The sequence below is a fragment of the Anomaloglossus baeobatrachus genome, chromosome 8 (genome assembly GCF_048569485.1).
Source record: "Anomaloglossus baeobatrachus isolate aAnoBae1 chromosome 8, aAnoBae1.hap1, whole genome shotgun sequence".
NCBI lineage: Eukaryota > Metazoa > Chordata > Amphibia > Anura > Aromobatidae > Anomaloglossus > Anomaloglossus baeobatrachus.
The window spans coordinates 25,053,719-25,075,996 of record NC_134360.1 but is presented as its reverse complement, the minus strand read 5'-3'; positions in this window follow the sequence as shown (position 1 = coordinate 25,075,996).

Here is a 22,278-nt window from a genome sequence, read left to right as displayed (position 1 = left end):
GTCGCGTAGGGAGCAGCTCCGGTCATTAAAGTCAGTTGTGTATCACAGGGCCATGCGATCATATGGGCTTCAGCATTAGAAGAACCAAAGACCCTTGTGGCAGGAGAGACGTCATAGGGAGTAAGATGGGGGCATAGAACAGGTGAGAATGATGGGTTGGTTTTTCAACCCCTTCCCTCTATTTATTATGCTTTGTCAACCCCTTCCCTCTAATCATTATGCTTTAGGGTTTGGACAAAGTTTAGAGCATATTTTTTCACGTCAATCGGGGCATAAAAAATTGTGTAGAGAATATGACCCTAAGTTTCCTTTATTCAGAGACCTCCTTTGAGACTGGGGGCTTGGACAGTTTATAGAATCAGCCCTGTAAAAGGGACACCTAAAAAAAACCAAATCATCACATCAATCAGCTGAAGGGGAACCAAGCACTGGTACAGTGGCTTAAATGGTTAGCACTGCAGTCTTGCAGTGCTGAGACCCAAGTGGTCATGTAGGGAGCAATTCTGGCCATTGAAGTCAGTGGTGTAATATGGTGCCATGTGATCATATGGGTTTCAGCGTTGGAAGAACCAAAGACCCTTGTGGAGGCGTAGAAAGTAAGATGAGGGCTCAGAACTGGTGAGAATGATGGGTGGGTTTTTCAACCCCTTCCCTCTATTATGCTTTGTCAACCCCTTCCCTTTATTTATTATTCTTTGGGGTTTGGACAAAGTTCAGAGCATAAGTTTTCACTTCAATTGGGGCAGATACAATTGTGTAGCGAACAGAACCCTAGATTTCCCATATTTGGGGGGGGCCTCCTTTGAAACTGGAGGCTTGACCAGTTCAAATGATCACATCAATCAGCTGAAGGGGAACCAAGCACCGGTACAGTGGCTTAGAGTTTAGCACTACAGTCTTGCAGTGCTGAGACCCATGCGGTCATGTAGGGAGCAACTCCGGTCATTAAAGTCAGTGGTGTATCACGGTGACATGTGATCATATGGGTTTCAGTGTTGGAAGAACCAAAGACCCTTGTGGTGGCAGAGACAGCATAGGGAGTAAGCTGGGGGTGTAGAACAGGTGAGTATAAGAGGTGGGGTTTTTTTTACCCCTTCCCTCTATTTATTCTGCTTTGTCAACCCCTCCCCTCTATTTATTATGCTTTTGGGTTTGGACAAAGTTCAGAGCATAAGTTTTCATGTCAATTGGGGCAGAAATAATTGTGTAGCTAAAAGGACCCTAGGTTTCTCATATTCCAGGGGCTCTCCTTTGAAACTGGGGGCTTGACCAGTTTATAGAATCAGTTCTGTAAAAGGGGCACCTAAAATAAACAAATGATGACATCAATCAGCGAAAGTGGAACCAAGCATGGGCATGGTGGCTCAGTGGTTAGCATTGCAGTCGTGCAACGCTGGGGTCCTAGGTTCAAATCCCACCATGGGCCATGGTGGTTGAGTTTTTCAACACCTTCCCTCTTTTTATTATGCTTTGTGGACCCATATTCCATGGTGGAATTCTGAAATTTTAGAAATTCGAATCCAACCAACCACCATTTTAGGGAATAATTTTTATGGCCAGGAAGGGTTTAAATGTAATTCCCACCATGGACACCATTTGCAAGGAGTTTGTATGTTCTCCCTGTGTTTTTGCATAGATTTCCTCTAGGTTCTCTGGTTTCCACCTACACGCTAAAGACATACAGATAGAGAATTTAGATTGTGAGCCCCAATAGGGACAGTGATGCTGAGGTATGTAAAGTGCTGTGGAATATGTTGGCGCTATATAAAAGTAAAGATTATTATCATTACCAAGTATTCAATTCCTCTGCAGCGCCTCCACAGGAGACATGAAGAATTGCATGGTGTCTATTCAAATAAATATTCTGGGTCCTCCAGAGAGGAAAACTCGAAATCACAATGCAATAAACAACAGTCAAATATAAATTGTTGGGTTTTCAATTTGTTAAACTTATTTCTTAGTGATATCCATTTCTAGGAGAGCTGGAATTATTAAAAAAAACGAGAAAAAAACATATTGGCTGTTAGATGTAAGTGAGAAATAGAATTTAGGAAAATCTAAGAGGAAAAATGTATAAAAATTAAAAAAAAAATTAAGATCATTAATGTACCATTTTACGTTTTTCAGCTAGCATGCAATAGCATGTTTTGTCCTGTAGGTGTCACTGGTTGTAAGTGCTCATACTGTACAATAAAACTGCTTGATGTCATAATCGTCGTCAATGTTTCCACTTACTGTAGGTCTTTTTTTTCCTACAATTGCTAAGAATAGATTCGGTCATGATTATGCACAATATACCCAGATCAGGCGGGGACATTGTGCAGTTACGCTTCACTGCCTCAACTTGCAAGAACTATTAAATTCATGCGCTGTTCCAATTAAACTTATTTCATTGTGTTGGCTCGTACGGAATGAGGACGTCTATCACCTTGATTCACTCTCATCCTACGCAGCGCAGAAAAGACTTCAGCTCTATAATACTCGATTTTAACATTTACATTTCTTCTTGCAAATATCCAAAATCACATTCATAATCTCGCTAAAAAGTTTAAATTTAAATACAGATTTTTTTTTTATATATATATATATATATATATATATATATTTTTTTTTTTTCCCTTTTCTCCTGGGTTGATGTATCTTGAAATCAATTGTAGCTTTTAGAAAACAAACAATTTTGTGATACTCTGTTGGGAGATGTTTGTGCCATTTGTGTCCATTGTGGCCGCCCAGGACTAGTCAGGTCGTCACAGGGTTCTGCACAATCTTTCTCTCCCCGTGCAGGGCTCAACCCCCCCATGGTTCTGGGTCCCTATCTTGCAGTACTGCCTCCACCAGCATCTACAAATCCTAGTGACACCTCGCACCACACCTGTCAGGCACATCAGTGGGCTGCTTAAGCTGGAATAGGGCTGCTCACCTAGGGGTCAGGCAGGGAGGTGACAAGTGAGTTATGTCTAGGGGAGCGAAGAGAGCAGTTGGCTCCAGGGGAGCGAAGTGTATGGAAGCTGGGAGTTGGAGCTCCCAGAGGAGAAGCAGTCTAGGTCGCAGACGGTGGTCTGGACCAGGAGGAGTCAGAGACCCGGTCGCGGGAGATTGGGACTGAGTGCTTGGCTAGTCTTCGAGGATAGCCAGCAGCCTCAGTTCAATAGCCGGGCTGGGACCGAAGGCACGTCGAGGTACATGGACCCTATGTCGGGGAGAAGCTTCAAGCAACCCGGCAATTAACCTGCGGAGGGCAGGGCCTATATGGACTGTTCCCACGAAGCTCAGAGATCAGGGGCACTAGCGCAACGAGGGGGATAGGGCTTTCCAAGCAAAGCAGCCCACTGAAATCCCAAGCGTGAGCTCCTGAGAGCAAGCTCCTCTGCTACTCCTAGCAGGGAGCGGGGCCCAGAAAGCTCCAAGCTGACGGGCCAACTGGACACTCTAAAATACAGTCCAGGAGGCAGGCCACGGACCACCAGGCAGTATAGCAGGGGACGGGACCCTGACAAGCTCCCAAGAGAATCAAAAAGCTGTGGAGAGAAAAGCGCACATAGGGTCTTATCTGATAAACACTGCAGGTATAGAGAATAGGACAGGTGCTCACCTGTGGAAGTTGTGACAGGCACAACTCCTGTGAAGGCAAAATAAAATGTAGAGATTGGTCAAGCAGCAGCCCCGATAATGCAATGGAGAAATATAAAGGTAGATAGAGAAGTCGGGTTCAATACTGCGCTAAAACCATGAAGCCAGACGATATGATGGATTCTTTTCTTTATTTAGGACAGGTCAACGCGTTTCAAAGGCATGTCCGCCTTCTTCATCAGGACAAGAAAAAACAGCATAATACATGTTGCTGCCTGGGGATACACATATATACTGCTGAAAGGGAGGCTCCACGTATACACAGATGACGTCAGCCGGTCGGTGATTGAACGTCTCGTGGAAGAAAGCAGGAAGAAGTAGAAAAAAAGGTAGAAAAAAAAAAAAAAAAAATAGAAAAATGGAGAAAAGAAAATAATGAGGAAAGGGTGAAAATAAAGTGTGAAGGGGTTAAATTTTTACTCAACCCGAAAAAAAGGGGGGGTGTAAACAATAATTTAGAAATGTATTGCAAAAATTTGTTTTAATAAAACAAATGTGAAAAAAACGTGTTTTATTTAATGAACTTGCGTCTAAATCCACTTGAGTATGTAGTGTCAGGACGCTGAAAAAAACAATCTGCAAAAAACTGCAGGAAATACCTCTGGAGATCATCCAGCAGTAGAGGGTAAAAAAATCGTGAGATCCGAAGTATGTGAAGGAGAAAATGGGGCGCGCGTGCGCAGGGAAACTCCACTGTGTAATGAGAAGTGCTGAAAGAGGTGAAGTAAGTTCAAAGCGTGGGAAAGAGATTTCTGCGCATGCGTGCGCCTGAAGGAGCTGTCAGAGTGGGGGTGAAAGGAGTTCATATCTGTTTAGGAACCGAGCAGAAACAAAATTCAGTGAGTGCAAAAGAATTAATCCAATATAAGAAAAAGTAAAGTAAAGTTACTATCTCTTTCTTTTGTCTTCCTTACTTTTTCTTATATTGGATTAATTCTTTTGCACTCACTGAATTTTGTTTCTGCTCGGTTCCTAAACAGATATGAACTCCTTTCACCCCCACTCTGACAGCTCCTTCAGGCGCACGCATGCGCAGAAATCTCTTTCCCACGCTTTGAACTTACTTCACCTCTTTCAGCACTTCTCATTACACAGTGGAGTTTCCCTGCGCACGCGCGCCCCATTTTCTCCTTCACATACTTCGGATCTCACGATTTTTTTACCCTCTACTGCTGGATGATCTCCAGAGGTATTTCCTGCAGTTTTTTGCAGATTGTTTTTTTCAGCGTCCTGACACTACATACTCAAGTGGATTTAGACGCAAGTTCATTAAATAAAACACGTTTTTTTCACATTTGTTTTATTAAAACAAATTTTTGCAATACATTTCTAAATTATTGTTTACACCCCCCTTTTTTTTCGGGTTGAGTAAAAATTTAACCCCTTCACACTTTATTTTCACCCTTTCCTCATTTTTTTCTCCATTTTTCTATTTTTTTTTTTTTTTCTACCTTTTTTTCTACTTCTTCCTGCTTTCTTCCACGAGACGTTCAATCACCGACCGGCTCACGTCATCTGTGTATACGTGGAGCCTCCCTTTCAGCAGTGTATATGTGTATCCCCAGGCAGCAACATGTATTATGCTGTTTTTTCTTGTCCTGATGAAGAAGGCGGACATGCCTTTGAAACGCGTTGACCTGTCCTAAATAAAGAAAAGAATCCATCATAGCGTCTGGTTTCATGGTTTTAGCGCAGTATTGAACCCGACTTCTCTATCTACCTTTATATTTCTCCAAGCTCCCAAGAGGGCAGCGGCACCCAGAGACTTGGTTTACTACGTTGTCAGCGTCTGCTTTCTTGTTGAGTGAGTACCTGATTAACCCCTGCTCCCACCCAGCCCTGCGCTCCCCCTGCACTGTCGCCACCATCCAGAGTCCCGGGGCCTTCCCTACCCGTTGAGGTAAAACGTCATCTAGCTGCCCCCATTCCATCAACCCCGATACTCGCAGTGGCGGTACTCCCTATTACCGCACACCACGGGTGGCGTCACAAACTATATCTCCCCTGTAAATACCCCCCTTCTTCATTTGAGTGTGGCCCCTGACCCCTGGGTCCGGAGACCCTCGAGCCACGAGTAATCACCCTCGGATCCGAGCGGTTCGACCTCTGCAGGGGCGGCACAGTTGTGATGTGTATTGCAGCCTGCCTAGGTTTTTGCTTGTATGGTTTCAAATTGTTATTAAAGGGAACCAACCAGCAGATTTTTCACATATAAAGTAACGGCAGTACCATATTGGCGCTAGGATGCTGATCCAAATCATACCTTCAGTTTAGAGATCCGACGCTTGATTGCAGAAAAATCCTTTATTAAAATGATGTCACTGGTGGTGGCTTGAGCATCGGGGCTGGACTTTGTGGGTCAGATCCTCTAGAATTATTCCTCCTCCTACCTTGCCATTTCTTTTTCATTTCAATTTTGCTCCACCATTGCCATTGCTGATATTGGCGGCGCATGCGCATTACTAGTGCGACATAGTCTTCAATAAAATGGTACCGGAATCGGCGCATGCACGTACAAGGATCTCCTTCACCATTTTATTGAAGACACTGTGAATATGAACATGAGCGGCGGCGACTCATGTACTGATGAAAACAAAAATTCAATCTGCGCATGCGTTGCCGCCATTGCTCATATTCATCTCCACAGTAGCTTCAATAAAATGGCACCAGATTCGGAATACGCGCGTACAGCGATCTCCAGCGCCATTTTAATTAAGACACTATGGAGATAAATATGAGTGGCGGCGGCTCATGTGCTGATGAAAAAAAATATGCCACCTGTGCATGCGCTGCTGCCGTCACTCATATACTCATGCGTATGCACCTACAAGGATCTCCTTCACCATTTTAATGAAGACACTATGGAGATAAATATGAGTGGCGGCGGCTCATGTGCTGATGAAAAAAAATGCAATCTGTGCATGCGCCTCCGCCATCACTCATATTCATCTGCACAGTGTCTTCAATAAAATGGCACCGGAATCGACGCATGCGCGTACAAGGATCTCCGGCGCCATTTTATTGAAGACACTGTGGAGATGTGCTGATGAAAACAAAAATGCCATCTGCGCATGTGCTGCTGCTGTCGCTCATATTCATCTCCACAGTGTCTTCAATAAAATGGCACCGGAATCGGCGCAGGCACATACATCGATCTCCGGTGCCATTTTATGGAAGTCTTATTGGAGATGAATCTGAGTGGCAGCGGCACATCCGCAGATTGAAGATTTTGTTTTCATCAGAGCATGTGCCTCTGCCGCTCATAGTCATCTCCACAGTGTCCTCAGTAAAATGGCGCCGGAGATTGTAGTTTCCATGGTTACAGACTCTCCTCCCTTCCGTCTGACTTTCCTGCCTAATAAGGGTGTCTTAATGAAACATATGGGATAGATAGTAATACAACTGGAGGATCAGACCGCTATAATAAAATACTGGTTTGTGTATTCAGCTCTTACACAGACCTATGTGTTTCCATGGTTACAGACAGTCACATTCCCTTCCATATGACTTCCCTACATACTAAATGTATTTTATCTGGCCATGTGGGATAGATAGTAGTGCGACTGCATGATCAGACTGTGTTAAAAACACCCTACTGATTTGTGTATTCAGCTTTTATGCTGGACTATGTGTTACTATAGTTACAGACTACAGACAAAACCTGCAGTCATATTCCCCACCATCTGCCCCCTACTTCTTCCATACCTACCAAATGTATTTTAGCTAGACATATGGGATACAAAGTATAATGTTGTCACATGAAGTTTTGCACAAACTGCCATGACGTCGTCGTGCTCTGTTTACATTGAAGATTCCGACACTCCACCTGATGGTTTCTTTGTTGTCTAGGATCAACACAGGCAGACTGGGGCGTCAACCTGCTGAGTTATTCTCTTCTAGTCTGCTTGTTAGGTTCCATTAATCACATGTGATGTGGAAGCCAATCACATCTGCTCCCCTCCTATATATGCTGGTTGAGTCCTTCCACCCATGCCAGCTATAGTTCTATGTTGGTCTGTGAGGTGTGATGTCCCAGACTCTCTGGTGAAAGTTGTGCTTATTGCTTGGTGCAGTTGTGGAGTTTACCCCTGTTGCTTTGTAGCTTCCTTCCAGCTCTTGCTCTTTCCTCCTGAATATCTTATTGTCTTTACCTATGTGTGTGTGTCCTGTGTGACAGAGTTTTGTTTTTTCCCCTTCTCTGTCTATATCTATGACATTCATTACACTCCTGTCCAGTACCTCCCTGGGGGGAGGGGCAGGGGGAATAAGATCAGAACTGGTCAGGAGCAGGACCAGGAAGGAGACCCAGGCCTCTCCACCATTAAGGGTATCCCTGAGAAAAGGAATAGCATAGGGCCCCCTAGCTTGAGGGACAGCTTAGGTGCCCCCATTCCACACTATCCCAGAGTCATTGTGACACATGTGTTACGGTTGCTGAGAGGTGGAGAGCATCTGGGAGTGGACCCAATGGGCCGTACACCGTACTCCCCTAGTAGGAACTAACCTGGAGCTATCCCCTATACAGGGATTGTGAGGCACAACCCCAGGGGGCCGAAATGCAGGACAGCCAGGACCAGTGGTGTCGGCTCTGATGGACTGGTGAGTCTCTGATGTCCCGTACAGGTGTGCTTAGACATGGCAGCACATAGTTTGAGGCTCCGACGTGGCAGCACGGAGGTAGTAGCTCAGACGTGGCAGCACAGAGGTAGTGGCTCAGACATGGCAGCATGGTGGAAGTGATGGTAACAAGCTCTGAAAAGAGATACAAGTTAGCAGGAACGAGTCGCTGGTACAAAACACAAGGGCGCAGGGTCAGACACAGTAACACATATGAGACCTGAGAACTAGCAAAGCACTAATGATAGGCAACGTTGCTTAGGCGCCTCCCCAAAGGAGAGGCAGGCTTAAATACCTTCAGGGTAATTGCTGACCTCAAGGATCACTTCTGGGTAATGGGTGACGTCCCTTTTAAGAAAGGGGGCATGGTCATGGCGTCGTGACGTCCACCCTATGGGCACTCCCAGAAGGCCTGCGTGTGGCCTGGAAGCAAGAGCAGGTCACGACAGACCCCGTTGCAGGAACAGGGCACATGGAACTGGCGGGCAGGTGAGGAGAGTGGCGCTCCCACCGCAGCCTTGGACCGGGAGTGTGCAGGGGTGCCGCATCGGGACCGGGCGCTACACATGTTCACAGGATCAGACTACACAGGGTCTGTTTGCAGTCTGTTACCATGGAGATACATTGCTCTGCAAAAGAGCTGCATACAGAAAACAAAAGGTGAATTTTGATCAAGACTCTTTGTCTCTTTGTAAAGTTACTTCATGTTTATTCCACTCTTCTTTGTGTGCATTGAACGTTCCATAAATTTACATATGTTCTTCTCCTCCGCCTGATCTCGCTCATCCTCGCTGTTACCCGTCTTTGCCTATTTTGTCTCCAGTAATTACTTGCAGAGAGAAAGGAAACAGACAGTTTTGCTTAACATTTTTTTCAATGAAATACACAAGAGTGCGACCATCTGTGAAAACAGGCTGCAGTTTCCATCAGACTCTGTCCTACGTTGTGGGGGGATTAATAACCGCGCCACACGGGAGCGCTTCTGTTGTGACTCGAGCCGCGCAGAGTACAGGCGTTTCCAGAGCGCTCATCTCTGCTTCATATTATAGACATTTATGGATATTTACAGTCAGAACACAATGATAAATCTCAGACATGGAAAATATTTTAGAATTCTTTTGCTGGATGTGACCATCCGTTAATTACAGCTCCAAGGTACGGAACGCAAATTAAGTTATGTAAGTAAAAAAAAAATGCTTGGAACAAAAGAATATATTAGGGAGGATTACATAATAAAATACATTTAACAGAAATCCTGCAAACTTAACATGATACTATGGTATTAGGACTTAACTTAGGCTTAACTTTAACTTAGGCTTAAAGAAATCCTGTAGCCAGATCAGAAGGGGGCAGTTTTTGCTATTGTTTTATTCCTGCTGTTCCCCTGAGTATTACAGTTTTTGTTCTTCTTAAATCCGCCTAACAGTTCCAGAGATATGAGCCTTTCTATTTAATGCTATTTTTTATGGTCTTTACAAAGGGGCATGGCTCACAGGGTAACAATGCAGAGGATCCCAGAGACACGCCCATGAGGATCCTGTTAGCCATTCCTCTTTGATAAACACTACAAATGGTAGTAGTAAATTAAAAGAAACATATCTCTGGAACTGTATGGCGGATTTAAAAGAGATGAAAAAGAGAATACTCAAGGGAGTAGCGGGAATAAAATAAAGAAAAAAACAAAAAAAATGCCCAATTTTAACCTAGTGATAGGTCCTCTTTAAAGTGCTTCTTTAGTTCTTATGGAAACCCTTTAAGTCCTTAGTAGAGACAGTCTAATCTCCCGAAATTTGTTTTGGGTACATTAGCTCAATTCAGAATGCGGATTTGAATCAGTCTGAATAAAATCATTAGAAAGGAAAAGTCCCTGGATTTCTGTAAGAATATAATTATGTTCTGAGTAGTGTTGAGCGAACCCGGATCTGGAAAAATCGCACGGTTCGAGGTTCCGATCCGAGTCCGACCAGTACCCGGGATCCGGGGTGCACGATCCGGATCCGTTTTTTTTTTTTCTCTCTCTCTCGCTCTCTCTCCCCATTGATTTACATAGCCGCGGATTCCGGATCGGATCCGGACTTCGGCGTTAACCCGATCCGAATCCGTCGGACCCGGATTATAGCCGATCCGCTCAACTCTAGTTCTGAGGTCTCTCCCAAAGAGTAATAAATACTGACCTCAGATACAGAGAGACAGCACTGAAATAACCAAAGATGACTGTGGAGGACCTCCATGCTCCCAAACCTGATCTCTGCAGCTATTGAGTAGTATGGAACATTGCTAAATGTGATTATAAACACTTCTACATCACCTCTGAAGGCAGTCAGTGTGGTGGAAATGGAAAATACAGCAGGGCTGAGTATCATTACAAACACATCAAGATCTCCTATCACAGTAGAAAGTATGGGGGAAAGGAAGTATACAGCAGAGCTGAGTGTCATTATAAATTTCTCTGCAACTGTAGCTTTCCTCTCATAGCTGTCAGATATGTCCCTCCCTTCACAGTGATACTGCCATAGAAGGAGATTTGGAAGTGTTTGTAATCACACTAAGCTTTGCTATGGAAGGAGGTCGGGCACTGCAGAGCAATTACGCCAGGCAGTGGAGCGGTACTCACAGTTCAGTGAAAAGCAGCTGATCCTGGACTTCACATGCGCCTGTATTAGAGAAGCCTGGCAGAGTGGTGCTCAGCATACAATATAGTGTGGAATCCAATCATCCAGGGAAGAAAAGCGGCTACTCACTCTGTACAAAGCGCTACCAGCGCGAAACAGGCTGTCGTCCGCTCCCCGTCCCTGCATTCCTTTTCTCCCCTCACTGCTCCTGTAATGTCTGCAACTGCAGAATAAAGTTTTTGCCACGTACAGAGTGAGTAGCCGCTTTTCTTCCCTGGATGATTGGATTCCACGCTAAGCTCTGCTCTATTCCTTCTCCTCCCACACTGACTGCCTTGAGATGACATTTGGAAGTGTTTCTAATCAAACCTAACTCTGCTATATTCCTTCTCACCTACACCGACTGCCTTGAAATTTGATCTGGAAGTAATACTACTCACACTCAGCTCTGCTGCTTTCCTCCCCCCACACTGACTACTCTGCAATGAGATCTGGAAGTATATCTAATCACACTCAGCTCTGCTTTATTTCTCCTCCCTACACCGACTGCCATGAGATGAGATCTGTAAGTTTTTATTTTCCACTCAGCTATGCTGCATTCCTCCCCTGCATTGATTGCCCTGAGATGAGATCCAGAGGTGTTTGTAACCACACTCAGCTCTGCTGTATTCTTTCTCCCCCACACTGACTGCCTTGTGATGAGACCTAGAAATGTTTGTAATAACATTCAGCTCTGCTGTATTCCTCCTTCCTTCACACTAACTGCTCTGAGATGAGATCTATAAGTGTTTGTAATCACACTCAGCTCTGCTGTATTCCTCCTTCACCAACACTGACTACCCTGAGATGAGATCTGGAAGTGTTTGTTATTACACTCAGCTCTGAACTACATGACATAACAAAATAGAGATCAGGACTGAGAGAAATTCATGCTATTTTTCCCCTCACATGATGTCTCCTGCCTATGATTGGGCAATGCTATGAGGGGAAAAAAGTACATGCCACCAGAGAAAATTCTCTGGTAACGCCCAGTTGAGCTGATCATAAATAATAACTTGAAATTTACAAGCTAATATGTCTGCATAAAAAAACAGATTTTACTCAGCACTCTAGACACTATTCTATAATTTGGTCAGTTTATCATTGTGAAAGATACTCTTTAAGTGAATATGCTGAGGTGCAGTACCACATACAACCAACCCACAAGAGTGGCACTGTCTATTAAAAAAAGAAGAAAACTAAAGAAATAGAGTATTTTTTCTCATCTCATTCAACCTCTTTAATCATCGCTCATAGTTTGAAACAAAATGATATTTTTGATCAGTAGTAATACAATATTACTGTAATACCAGTCATAAATCTATATCCTAGCTGACAATAATCTCTGCACGGTACTGAATATAAAACATATAAAAGTAGATAGAAAAGTGTCATTAGCCGACTTATACTTTACACATCCATTAATATTGCCTGAAACTAATGAGGTCAAATTGCTGCAAAGTTGAGAGTAATTTATTGAACTTTCCCATCCCTGTAATAGTAAAGTATTGATTGATGACTCTGCTCGCTCCATAACTAAATGACGCGTTTTCCCCGGCACACTGCAGATCCGAGAGGAGGCGAAAATAAATCTACAAAAGCCGAAATCGTGTTTGATCATATTTGCTCACTGATCAATTGTAATTCTGTGTAATTAAATGAGAAAAGATGGTTATAAAGTGATCTATAATGTATGAATTCACTTCTTACAGAAATGCAGAGCAGAATACAGAAATTTAGAAAGTCGACTTAACCTCTTCCCAACCAGGTGCATTTTTATTTTTACACATTTGTTTTTTCTTCCCTTTTTTCCTAGAGCCATAACTTTTTTTAATTCTTTTATTGATACCTTTATTTGATGGGTTTGTTTTTTGCAAGACATATTTTCATTTTATATGACACCCTTTATTTTACTATATAATGTACTGAAAAATGGGAAAAAAAATCCAAGTTCATTAAAAGGTGAAAAAATAGCGCAATTCCAACTTTTTTTCCCCCACTCACCTTTATAGATTTCACTAGCTGTAGTATCCGGGCGTTACCCGGGATAGTAACTGTCTCTGTCTCTCTCCCAGTCTGTCTGTCTCTGTCTGTCTGTTTCTATCTCTCTGTCTCTGTATCAGTCTATCTGTCTCTATCTCTGTGTCTATGTGTCTGTCTCTCTATCTCTGTCTGTCTGTCTCTGTCTTTCCCTGTCTGTCTCTTTCCCCGTCTGTCTCTTGCCCCATCTGTCTCTTGCCCCATCTGTCTCTTGCCCCATCTGACTTTGTCTGTTTCTTTTCCCATCTGTCTCTGTCTCTTTCCCCTTATGTCTCTGTCTGTCTCTTTCCCCGTCTGTCTCTGTCTCTTTCCCCGTCTGTCTCTTTCGTCCTTATGTCTCTGTCTGTCTTTTTCCCCGTCTGTCTCTGTCTATCTCTTTCCCCATCTGTCTCTGTCTGTCTCTTTCCCCGTCAGTCTCTTTCCCCGTCTGTCTCTTTTTCCGTCTGTCTCTTTCCCCGTCTGTTTCTGTCTGTCTCTGTCTGTTTCTTTCCCCATCTGTCTGTCTCTTTTACCATCTGTCTCTGTCTGTCTCTCTTTCTGTCTGTCATTTTCCCTCTCTGTCTCTTTCCCTGTCTGTCTCTGTCTGTCTCTCTCTCTCTCTCTCTGTCTGCCTCTCTCTCTATCCGTCTCCCCACAAACATCATATTACCTCACACATAAGCTTCTTATACTGTGACTGTCCTTCATTGTCTATAGCAACCAATCACAGCTCCTATTAATAACCTGTAGTTCCAGGCTCCATTCACTTTAATGGAGGCAGATTTTTTGGAGCGTAACTGTAAAGCGCAGGGTTACATTTTCCTGTGAAAACATAGTGTACGACGTTCCGTGGGTCACATGGAGTGTCTGTGCAAAATTTCGTGATTGTAAATTTGACAGTGCGGATTCCTGTAGCGGACATACACACACACACACACATACATACCCTCATTTTATATATTAGATTAGAGGGTAAAAAAAGGGTAAAAAAACAACCAGACAATATGATTCTTTGGGTCAGTTCCATTATACTGAACTCACACTTGTATAGCATTTTTATACAGTAGATGACCCACTATTCACCCACATTTAGGACTAAGGGCTAAGTTTCTCCTTCGTATCGTAGAGTGGTGCACAGCGGTAATCGTGGGTTAGGGATTGACTCAGGGACACTCCGGCACACTATATACATGACATGGTCCTGGCTGGGTGTGTGGATTTGTGTTGTGTGAACTGTACACGTGATTGCTGTTGGCATCGGCTGGCCAGGACCAGAAAATGATTCGCTTCAACAAGGAAACCACCAGTTCTGTTCAAACCACAACTTTTTACTTACCAACTCAACTTCACGAACTTTGTACACAAGATAGTAGGCACTCTTCTTCAAGCATGTTTCAGTTGTACAAACCATAATCAGACACATTTTCAGATACCGCTGTGTTGATTCCAATCCTACTGGTCCAGCTTAAAGCTACAGATCAATTCATGATGGTCACTTTCCCTTCCAATGGCTCCACATCCAGTCTCCTCATACACGAGGAGGTCAGAGGTACCGACACTATGGCCAGAGTGGAGCCTTTCCCTCCCAGATGCTTCAGTATCCACATCTCTTCTCCTCGAAGAGGAAGGGGTAGCCAGTAGTGCCAGAGAAGAACCCTATGCTCTTGGACGTTTGGGAAGACTATGGAGAAAAGGAAGGAAATCCAGCAACTCCAGGAGAAAATCAACTTAAAATCAGTTTCTTTATTGGTAGTAAAAATGTTTCCATCAGTACAAGACAAAAATAGGGAGGCAGATAAGACAGAGGAGCAATTTCCTACGCGTTTCGACCTATAAAGGTCTTATTCATGGAATGCGCAGAGAAAGTCTCCAAAACAGTATTTAAAGTCTGTGCACGTCAAAACAGGTTGAATTAGGGTACTTTCACACTTGCGTTGAACGGTATCCGTTGCATTGCGTTGTGTAACGGATGCAACGGATGTGTTGCATATAGTGGCACAACGGATGCAACGGATGCTGCAAAACAACGCAATTCGTTTTGATTTTTTTTTTACAGTTTTACCAGCGGCAGACTATTGTAAACGATCAGCTGATCGCTCCCAGTAGCCGGCCGCCGGGTGATCAGCTGATCGCTCCCAGTAGCCGGCCGCCGGGTGATCAGCTGATCGCTCCCTGCAGCCGGCCGCCGGGTGATCAGCTGAGCGCTGCCACTTGCCGGCGGCCGGGCATGCCAGCGGGCGGGCGCTCAGCTGAGCGCTGTGACTTGCCGGCGGCCGGGCATGCCGGTGGCCGGTCGCTCAGCTGAGCGCTGTCGCTTGCCGACGGCCGGGCGCTCAGCTGAACGTTCGGCCACCGCAAGCCAAAATAAAGTTTGATTTAAAAAAAAAAAAAAAAAAAAGAGCATGCGCAGTGGATTCCAGAGGATTCCGCTGCTCAAAATAACGTTACATGCTGCGTTCCTCCCGCTGGGCGGAAGCAACGGAGCGTCGCCCAGCGGAAGCAACGCAGGTCCTTTTGGTACAATCCGTCACCCATACAAGTCTATGGGAAACAGCAGAATCCGTTAACGGATTCCACTGTTTTCCAAAAGGGCGGATTGTAACGGAAGGAAATAAACGCAAGTGTGAAAGTACCCTTAATCAGATGTAATACACACCCACCACACTTGGTTGTAGACAGCACAGAGAAAAAATAAAAAACTGAGACACTGCACCGAAAGTTTGCAGACAATAGAAAACACAGAAAAAACAATACATATGAATAACATGATTAAAAATAGAAATAACCAGAGAGCTCACAGAAAAAAATGCAGGCTGTTATTAATTATTATGTTAATACTCTTAAAGACAAGAAGGTTTTTTGATAGATTTAAATGGAGAACAAAAATTCTCCGTATTATTATATAGTATAGATTTATATAGTAAAAAATGACCTGAAAAGAAGGGAGGGAGAAGGAAAAAAAGAATAATTTTTAAAATATTAAATTCCAATGGTATACCAGAATGAGAAGTGATATAATTACTGGTATTAAGAAAAAAAAATGTGTCATGGAATGGGCAGAAGGATAAGAAAGTTTAGGTGTACTGCATAACAAGGTCTCTCCTTATGTTTAGACCATGCGGAGTTCTAGTGCCCAATTTAAAAATCCAGAAAGATTCTCTATTGAGAATTTTTCTTCTAAGATCCCCTCCTCTAATTGGTCTGGATACTTTTTCAATCCCCGTAAATACAAGAGTGTCCAGGCACCTGTTATGGACAGAGGCAAAGTGTCTGGAGACAGCAGACACATTTACCGCAGATGTATTGAGTGTGTCTGACATGTGTCTGCGTATTCTTTGTTTGAGGGGACAACTTGTGCAACCAACATATTGTACATGGCAGGAGGTACACTCTATTAAATAAACCACATTAGGGGTATTACAGTTTATAAAACTGTTGATATTATAAGATAGCCCTGTATGTGTGGATGTAAATGTTTTACATTTTTTTACATGTTTTACCGCAGATGTATTGAGTGTGTCTGACATGTGTCTGCGTATGCTTTGTTTGAGGGGACAACTTGTGCAACCAACATATTGTACATGGCAGAAGATACACTCTATTAAATAAACCACATTAGGGGTATTACAGTTTATAAAACTGTTGATATTATAAGATAGCCCTGTATGTGTGGATGTAAATGTTTTACATTTTTTTACATGTTTGCACGAGATGCAGAAGTTGTGCCCGCAACCAAAAAAGCCCTTACAAGACAGCCAATTCTTGGAGATGGCATTGTCTTTTTTGCTGACAACCAAGCTGGGGGATAAGATATTAGCTAGATTGGGAGCTCTTTTAGCCACAAAATTAATTTTGTTTTTGGTAAAAAATACGCCTCAATAAATCATCACTTTGTAAAATGGGCAGATGTTTTTGTACTATTTTTACTATATCATGAAATTGTGGAGAAAAATAAGTTGTAAACGTCACCCAATTATTGATATTATTCTTATTTTTACTATTATTATCCTTAAAGAGGTCAGATCTGTCAATTTTGTCGACTATAGTTTTTGCCCGGTCCAGGCACCATTTAGGATAACCCCTATATTTGAGCTTTGCCAGAGCAGGTAATACAGCAATCCCAATTGGTAGATATATATAACAGCATTAAAATTAATCCTTTATTGATTATTCTAAAAAGAGGAACCCAATCCCTCTGATTAAATTTTCATCAACTCACAAAGCCTTCACCATGTATAATCATATGCGTGCCCAGATAACCTAAGGAAATTCATCCCGCATTTAGAACATCATGGTGGAGGCCACTAGTTCAAAAACAAATAAACAAACCAACATAATATACAAACACAAAGGTGATTATGCCAGATCAACGGGCGTTAGTCCAATTTGATAGAAAAACTAAGGCATAAAAAACTAAATATACCTAACAAAAATAGGGATTGGGTTCCTCTTTTTAGAATAATCAATAAAGGATTAATTTTAATGCTGTTATATATACTTTGCCAGAGCAGAAACAGATTCTGCTTGTAAGAAATCAGGACGGGAGCAATTGCGTTTTAATCTAATAAGCTCACCAAGCGGAATGTTTTTAATAACGTGCGGGGAGTGACATGAACTGGCCAGTAAAATAGAATTGGAGTCCGTATCCTTATGATAGGGGAGGATCTCCACTGTACTACCATTGCCTGTCAGGGTAATATCCAAATAGTTAATACTAGTGGGATGTGTCTGAAAAGTAAATTTAAGGTTGAAATCATTTTGATTAAGATGATTAACGAAGGAATGTGCTGTAGCAACATCCCCCTTCCATATAATCAATAAATCGTCGATGTAACGTGTATAAAAAATTATGTGATCTGAAAAATCATTATCATCATTGAAAATGTAAAATTCCTCAAAAATAGCAACAACAATGTTAGCAAGGGAGGGGGAAAATTTCCCTCCCATGCTAACGCCGCATTTCTGCAAAAAAAAAATTTTCATCAAACGAAAAATAATTATGAGTTAACAAAAAATTAATTGCAGTAATAATAAAGTTTTGTATGTGGATGGGATATGAACTGTGCTTCATGAGAAATAACTGCAAACAATCTGTGGCTACATGGTGTGGAATGGAGGGATAAAGGCTGACAATATCACAAGTCAGCCACATGTAATTACTATGCCAGGGTATAGAATTTAAATTATTAATGAGGGATTTAGTATCCCTAAGGAAACCTGGCAAATCCCTAACCAAGGGCTGTAGAAAATAATCCAACCATGCACCAAGTTTTTCACCAAGAGAACCAATGCCGGATATAATGGGCCTAAATGGAGGTGGAAAGATGCCTTTATGTAGTTTGGGGAGGGCATGATACACAGGAATAACAGGATGGTCCACCTTAAGGGTACTTTCACACTTGCGTTGAACGGTATCCGTTGCATTGCGTTGTGTAACGGATGCAACGGATGTGTTGCATATAGTGGCACAACGGATGCAACGGATGCTGCAAAACAACGCAAAACAACGCAATTCGTTTTGTTTTGGTTTTTTTTTACAGTTTTTACCAGCGGCAGACTATTGTGAACGATCAGCTGATCGCTCCCAGTAGCCGGCCGCCGGGTGATCAGCTGATCGCTCCCAGTAGCCGGCCGCCGGGTGATCAGCTGAGCGCTGTGACTTGCCGGCGCCCGGGCATGCCGGCGGCCGGGCATGCTGGCGGCCGGTCGCTCAGCTGAGCGCTGTCGCTTGCCGACGGCCGGGCGCTCAGCTGAACGTTCGGCCAGCGCAAGCCAAAATAAAGTTTGATTTAAAAAAAAAAAAAAGAGCATGCGCAGTGAAATCCAGAGGATTCCGCTGCTCAAAATAACGTTACATGCTGTGTTCCTCCCGCTGGGCGGAAGCAATGGAGCGTCGCCCAGCGGAAGCAACGCAGGTCCTTTTGGTACAATCCGTCACCCATACAAGTCTATGGGAAACAGCGGAATCCGTTAACGGATTCCGGTGTTTTCCAAAAGGGCGGATTGTAATGGAAGGAAATAAACGCAAGTGTGAAAGTACCCTTAGATAGTCATACATTTTTTTGTGGAAAAATGCCCCCCTCCAAACCAGCCTGAAGCATTTTATCAATTTTAGTCTTGTAGAAATTGGCTGGATCCCCCTGTAGATGTAAGTAGGTGTTAACATCAGATAAAATGGCATGGTTCATTTTGAAATACAAAAGTGAATCTAAAACAACAGCCCCCTCCTTATCGGCTTCTCTGATGATCAAACCAGTATTAGACTGCGAGTCTTGTAAAGCCAAAACTTCTTGGGGGTTGAGGTTGTTATTTTTAACACTCGTGAGTCTATCCAATGCAACCAAATCCTCCTCAATACGTTCCTGAAAAACATCTAATACAGATGGCCTAGACTGAATAGGATAAAACAGAGAATTGGTGGTCATAAACCTGTCAGGAAGAAAATCATAACTTCTGGATTCTGATTCCAATTGCCGTAAATCAGAAAGTTTTTTTAATTCACAGAACTTAGGAATCACATTAGAATTAAGCATGTTGGAATCTGAGGAAGGGCTGAGGTTATCCTGTAAATCTTCATTATCGATGAAATGGCACTTCAGGGTTAAGTTTCTGGCCAGTTTGTTAATGTCCAGCAGCGTATTAAAAAGATTGAATTTATTTGTGGGACAAAAACTAAGTCCTTTAGATAATACTGATAAATGATGCTGTGAAAGGATCTGAGCTGAAAGGTTCCAGACTGGACAGGTTAGTATCTCCGCGGTCCGGATACCTGGTGTTTCCGATGTTTGCGACCTCCTCTCCTAGTGCGTTTTTTGAAGTGTAATTTTTCTTTTTCTTGTATCTTTTGTCAAGTGGAACAGGTGTAATAACCTCTTCAGAAGAGGAGTCGGAGGAGACATCCACTGAATAACTCGTGGTGGCTGAGGAAACGCTAGTATCGCCAAAACTGACTTTTCTGTTATAGTTTTTTTGAAAAAACTTTCTGTGATCTTAGTATAGAATTTTGATGCTGTGGGTTCCTCCAAGTATAAACCTTTGGGAAGACTATGCCCGGGAAAGCCAACTCTGCTCACGTCTTAAGGGTGCTTTACATGCTACGACATCGCTACCGATATATCGTCGGGGTCACGCCGATAGTGACGCACATCCGGCGCCGGTAGCGTCATCGCAGCGTGCAACACTAATGAGCGACGATCAACGATCACAAAATCGTTCAAAAACGGTGATCGTTGACACGTCGCTCATTTCCTTAATATCGCTGGTGCCACAGGTACGATGTTGTTCGTCGCTCCTGCGGCACCACACATCGCTATATGTGACACCGCAGGAGCGACGAACATCTCCTTGCCTGTGTCCACGGGTAATGCGGAAGAAAGGAGGTGGGCGGGATGTTACATCTCGCTCATCTCTGCCCCTCCGCTTCTATTGGCCGGCCGCTTAGTGACGCCGCAGTGACGTCACTATGACGCCGAATGCACCTCCCCCTTGAGGGAGGGATTGTTCGTCAGTCACAGCGACGTCGCTGACAAGGTATATGCATGTGACGCTGCCGTAGCGATAATGTTCGCTACGGCAGCGAGCACCAAATGTCCCACGAGCGACGGGGCGGGTGCTATCACGCTTGACATTGCTAGCAATCACTGTAAAGCACCCTTAAGTCTGTTCCAACCAGTTACCTATTAGGCTTGGGGCCTAATTGCTAAAGTCGCATTCTTCAGACCCTTCTATCTGGGGACACTTTGTATGGAGGCTCAGCGTCTTTTAGCATTCAGTGTCTCAGTCAGCACTTGAGGATCACGCTATCTCGATGTCAGTCTTCTTTCTCCACCAAAAGTCACCCACTGTATGCGATCCTCCTTGACCAACAGACTATCCGTCCGTATTTATCGCACACTAGGTCTTCACTAATTCTTCCAGAAGAAACTGTCTCTTACCCTATCAGCTAACTCCACTGGGGTTAGCTGATAGCTTGTAGGCTAGTCCCAATACTTAACTCCTTTTGACCCTGCTCATTATCTGTTTTGGGAGAGAACAGGACAGTGCACAACATTGTACTTGAAAACACTACTACGCTGTACACTATACAGGAACATACCACATCACATTCACAATTACACAGGATATATTACACGTAAGACAATATTTAGAGAGATTCAGGACACAATTCACATGGCATTACAAGACAACACAACTTCGTGATTGGTGTCTTCAAGGGAAGAAAAGCGACTACTCCCAGTCTACTTCCATACAGGACATTCAAAACAGGACTCACCTACCTTTAGGTTTAGAGCGGTCAAGATTCTTCTTTTCGAGGTTACTGAGCTGGCATATTGAGACTTATAGGCCAAACAAGGTTTTTTGGGAAAAAAACATGCAAACTAGCACATTTCTGAAGTAGTGTATTCAGAACCACCTACTGGAGATAGCCATCCAAGTCATTGTCTATCCTATAAAATGCTTTACCATTCCACATGATTTAGAATGGACAGCCAAACCAAAACCATCTTGGTTCTTCCCGCAAGGAGGAACATTACCTCCTAGACCTGCTGACCTCTCACCCAGCCACCAAACAAGCCATTTCCCGGGCAATTTCAGTGAATTGGACAAATCTGAAATTCAGCCCATTCACTTATTTCTTACTACTTTTCTTACATTTTTCACATATAACATGCCTTGAAAATAAGTCTCCATACCGAGTCAGGTCTCTTCAATGAGAGCTGGTACACCACCACCTCAACCTGCATCAAAGGTATTTCCCTCAGCCAACCATGCCACCTGCTCTTCGATGAGAGCAAGGACACCAAACCAACTGGATAGAGGCATTTCCTTTTGGAGTAGATCGAGATAGGTCTGTTCCATGGGAGCCGGTACACCGCCCCTCCCAAGATGCATCAAAGGCATCTCCCTCAGCCAACCAGTCACCTGCTCTTCGATGGGGGAAAGAACTCCAAGCCAACTGGATGGAGCCATTTTCCTTTTGGAGAAGATCGATATAGGTCTCTTCCTTGAGAGCCAGTACACCCCCCTCCTTCCCCAAGATGCATTGAAGGTATTTCCCTCAGCCAACCTTGTCATCTGTTCTACAATGGGGGCAACAACTCCAAACCAACTGGATGGAGCCATTTTCTTTTTGGAGAAAATTGAGTTAGGTCTCTTCCATAAGAGCCGGTACACCCCCCTCCTCAATATGCATCAAAGGCATCTCCCTCAGCCAACCATGTCACCTGCTCTTCGATGCGGGCAAGAACTCCAAACCAACTGGATGGAGACGTTTTCCTTTTGGAAAAGACTCTGGTTTGACTTACTAACATTGATTTCTAGATTGTTCCTCTCTTCAATAGGCAGTAGATAGCTGAAGAAA